The sequence below is a fragment of the Silene latifolia genome, chromosome 10, assembly GCF_048544455.1.
Source record: "Silene latifolia isolate original U9 population chromosome 10, ASM4854445v1, whole genome shotgun sequence".
Lineage (NCBI taxonomy): Eukaryota > Viridiplantae > Streptophyta > Magnoliopsida > Caryophyllales > Caryophyllaceae > Silene > Silene latifolia.
Window position 1 is genome coordinate 72,258,432 of NC_133535.1, and position 5,192 is coordinate 72,263,623.

Genomic DNA, 5,192 nt, shown 5'->3' on the forward strand with positions numbered 1-5,192 from the left:
TAGATGATGTTGTTAAGATGTTGGAGCACCAAGATGCCCTGACTGAGGCCTTAAAGAAAGTGAATAAGGATAAGGAGGTTGATCACTCTAAGATCAGTCTCTATATAGCGAGGTTTAACCCAAAAGAGTACACAGGAACTAGGGAACCAAACCTTCTTGACAACTGGCATCGTGAGATGGAGAACATCCTGGACCTGGTTCATTGTCCTGATGAGATGAGAGTAGAACAAGTTGCGTTCTACCTGAGGGACGCACCTGGCAAGTGGTGGGATACAGTGAAGGTGAGTTCTAGGGAGATGTATGCGAATCAGGGCTTACCTGATATACCATGGGACGAGTTTCGGAGAGCTATGAGGAAGGAGTTTGTACCGGAACATGTGAGGAGTAAGCTGGGAGAGGAGTTTGATGGGTTTAAGATGACATCTTATATGTCGATTCTTTGAGTATTACAAGCAGTTTAATGAGAAGTCTAGGTATGCTGAGGATATGGGTCTGAGTGAGGAGAACCTAGCGCTGAGGTTTGAAAGAGGGTTGACACCCAAGATTATGGATAAGTTACCCGTGGGAATCCTTACCGATGTTAAGGAAGCTTGTGAGAGAGCTGGGAGGGCTGAGAGGCTGGTTGAGATGGCTCAGGAGAGAGTGAGTGAGAAAAGAAAGGCTGGGAGTGAGGGTGGAGGCCAGTCTAGTCACAAGAAAGGCAACCAAAATCAAGCTAGAGGGTTTTCTTCTGGGTCAGGGTTTAGTGATGGGGCTTCCTTCGGGCGTGGCCGTGGGAGTATCATTGGTAGTTGGGGTATGACTTGCTTTGGCTATGGCGGTGTGGGCCACAAGAGACATGAGTGCACGAGTATGCCTGGAGCTTTTAAGGGATCGGCTCAGGGGAGCTATTCTCAGGGACCTGCTCAGAGTTATGCGAGCAATAGACCGTCTGGGTCATGGTCTAACCGGGGAAGTCAGAGCTATCGGGGTGGAGGTAACCGCAATGGTGGTAATTCTTATCAGAAACCAGCTACGAACAATAACAACAACAATCAGGGGTCAGGTGCTAAGCCGACCACATCAACCAGTACTGTCCAGGGAGGTGGACAGAAGACCAATGGAAATCTGTTCATGATGGACAAGAAAGCAGCTGAGGAGGATGCCCATATTATCACTGGTACTTTTCTTGTTAACGGTATTCATACCTTTGTTTTGTTTGATTCGGGGGCTTCTCAGTCGTTTGTATCTTCGAGTCATGTTAATAGGTTGGGTTTGAGAGTATATGAGTCTGTGAGTGAGAAAGTTTTTATACCTTCGGGAGAGTCTGTATCATGTGGGAGGTTGTTTAGAGATGTGTCTATGATAGTTGGGCAAGTTGATCTACCTATAGACTTGCTAGAGTTTCCTTTTAACGGTTTTGAGATGAAAGTCGGGATGGATTGGCTGGGAAAGTATAAAGCTAAGATAGACTGTCATCAAAAGAAAGTGTCTTTGAGAGGGCCTAAGGGTGTTAGTGTGTCTTATCGTGGGTTTCTAGTCAAACCCAAAGTTAAGTTGATTGCAGCTGTCACCTTGAAGTCTTATCTGAGGAAGGGATGTCCTTTGATCTTGTGCCATGTGAGAGATGACCGGATAGAGAGTCCGACAGTTGATTAGATACCGATGGTGGGAGAGTTTGCAGATGTTTTTCCAGAGGAGATTCCGGGGTTGCCACCGAAGAGGGAGATAGATTTCACCGTTGAGTTGAAACCGGGGACGGGGCCAATCTCTAAGGCACCGTACCGGATGGGTCCTAAAGAGATGGAGGAGCTCAGGAAACAGTTAGATGATCTGATAGAGAAGGGATACATTAGACCTAGTGTATCGTTGTGGGGAGCACCAGTTCTTTTTGTGAAGAAGAAAGATGGGAGTTTGAGGTTGTGCATAGACTACAGAGAGCTGAACCGAGTGACAGTGAAGAACAAGTATCCTTTGCCAAGGATAGATGACCTGTTTGATCAGTTGAGTGGTGCATCAGTCTTCTCCAAGATTGATTTGAGGTCGGGGTACCATCAGGTGAAGATTAGAGAGATGGACATACCAAAGACAGCTTTCACGTCGAGGTATGGCCATTATGAGTATGTAGTGATGCCGTTTGGGTTATCTAATGCACCGGCTGTGTTTATGGATTTGATGAACAGAATCTTCAGACAGTTTTTGGACAAGTTTGTGGTGGTGTTTATCGATGACATCTTAGTCTACTCTAAGACTAAGGAGGAGCATGAGGAGCATCTGAGGATCGTGTTGCAGACTTGGAGGGAGCATGAATTGTATGCTAAGCTGTCCAAGTGTGAGTTCTGGTTAGAGAAAGTTGCATTTCTGGGGCATGTGATTTCTAAGGAGGGAGTAGCTGTGGATCCGACGAAGATTGAGGCAGTGATAAAGTGGGAAGCACCAAAGAATGTTGCTGAGATTAGGAGTTTCTTGGGTTTAGCTGGATACTACAGACGGTTCGTGAAAGATTTCTCCAAGATAGCTAGACCTATGACAGCTTTGACGAGGAAAGAGAACAGGTTTCGTTGGGATTTGAGTAGTGAGAAGGCGTTCCAAACATTAAAGGAGCGTTTGACCACAGCTCCTATCTTAGCATTGCCTAAAGGGATTGAGAACTTTGAGGTTTATACAGATGCCTCAAAGAATGGGTTAGGATGTGTGTTGATGCAGAACGGTAAGGTGATTGCCTATGCTTCTATGCAATTGAAGCCGTACGAGGAGAATTATCCTACACATGATCTAGAGTTGGGTGCAGTGGTGTTAGCTCTCAACATTTAGAGACATTACCTTTATAGGGCGACCTTTAAGGTATTTTCAGATCACAAGAGTCTCAAGTACATCTTCACTCAAAAGGAGTTGAACATGAGACAAAGGAAGTGGATGGAGCTGATTGGCGATTATGACATGGATATTATCTACCATGAAGGGAAAGCCAATGTTGTTGCAGATGCTTTGAGTAGGAAGAGTGTACATTCCCTGTGTACAACTCTATCTTTGATGAGGTTGAGAGATGAGGTGGGGAAGTTTTGGATACATATGATGCAGAGAGGGGATGCTGTGGGAGATTTGACAGTTCAGCCTGATCTTTATGATGAAATTCGAGGTAAACAGGCTTCAGATCCTAAGATGGTTGAGTGGAGAGCAGGAGTAGAGAAAGGGACAGTGTCCCGATTTTCTATTCATACTGATGGTAGTTTGAGGTTCGATGGTAGGTGGTGTGTCCCTAATGATGAGGAGCTGAAAAAGACAATCATGACGGAGGCACATTGTACACCGTATTCAGTACATCCAGGTGGTGACAAGCTATACAAGGATTTAAAGAACACGTTTTGGTGGCCTGGGATGAAGATAGAAACAGCAGAGTTTGTGGCCCGTTGTTTGACATGCCAGAGAGTTAAAGGGGAACAGCGACGACCACAAGGTAAGATTCAGTCTTTAGAGGTACCTGAGTGGAAGTGGGAATCCATTTCTATGGATTTTATCGTGGGTATACCAAAGAGTCAACAGGGTAATAACATGATATGGGTGATAGTGGATCGACTGACCAAGTCAGCTCACTTTGTTCCAATGAAAGATACATGGACTAAGGCACAATTGGCTATGGCTTATCGAAAGAATGTGCTAAAGTTACATGGAGTCCCTAAGGACATAGTGTCTGACAGAGATGCGAGGTTTATATCACGGTTTTGGAAAGAGTTGCAGGAATCTTTGGGAACAACTTTGAAGATGAGTACAGCTTTTCATCCTGCGACAGACGGTCAGACTGAGAGAACAATCAAAACTCTTGAGGATATGTTACGAGCTTGTGTGATGGACTTTGGTGGTAGCTGGGAACAGAGATTGGATTTGATAGAGTTTTCTTACAACAACAACTATCACACTAGTATTGGCATGGCACCGTTTGAGGCTTTATATGGGAGGAGATGCAGGAGTCCGATTTGTTGGGATGATGATCTTTGAGCGGTGGTTCTAGGACCGAGAGATGGTTGAACAGTTAAGATGATCGGGGAACGGATGAGAGCAGCTCAGGATAGGCAAAAGAGTTATGCAGATCTACATCGCTGGGATATAGAGTTTCAGGTTGGGGATAAGGTTCTTCTGAAAGTGTCTCTTATGCGTGGGGTTATGAGATTTGGGAAGAAAGGCAGCTGAGTCAGAAGTTCATCGGGAACTATGAGATCTTAGAGCGAGTTGGGGAAGTTGCTTATCGTCTGGCTTTACCTGCTGCGTTAGAGAGAGTGCATAATGTGTTTCATGTATCGCAGCTGCAGAAGTATGTGAGTGACCCGTCACATGTGTTAGAGGCATAGACCTTAGAGCTGGATGAGTCTTTATCATATCTTGAGGTACCTAAGCAGATTCTTGACCGGAAGGTTAGGAAGACTAGGAGTGGTGAGACGGTTTTGCTTAAGATCCTTTGGTCTAACCACGAGACTGAGGAAGCTACATGGGAGGCAGAGGATGCCATGAGAGAGCGCTACCCTTTCTTTTTTTATCAGGTATGTTTGGTTACGAGGACCTGACCTTGTTTATTTTAGGGGGGTAGGAGATGATCGCAAAGAGTTTTTAAGAGCTTTATACCCTTTTTATGATTGTGTCGGTATGGTCGTTGTCGTTTGAGTCGGGCTGAGTTTGAGTTAGTAACATGTTTTATGTTGAGTTTTGTTTTGGTTGCTGAGTCGGGAGTGCGGAGTGTGAGTCTTTGTTTGGTTGTGGTTTGAACTTCGGGGACGAAGTTCTTTTTAAGGAGGGAAGACTGTAATACTCCATATTTATAAGTCTCTGGGTACTCTATCGAGTAGGCCTTACTCTGTCGAGTAAGGGTGAGTTGCGTTTTTAAAATAGTTTCTGACCTGTTGGGTACTCGATCGAGTATCTATGATACTCGATCGAGTAAGGGGGTACTCGATCGAGTACCTTAGCTACTCGATCGAGTAGCCGGTTTACGGGGAGTTATTTCTCGGGTTTTGTTAATTATGCGATTAAGGTATATAATCTTTTCCATCATTGTTCTAAACACTTTTCAAAACCTAAATTACTGTCAAGAAAGAAAGCAAAGTACGTTCATCACCTTAATCGCATTGTTAGCAAATCCCGGAGTTTGGAAGGTCGGATTTCACCTTTCTTTATACCGCTGTGATCCTTGCGTCAAGGGTAAGACCTATATACCATTTTTA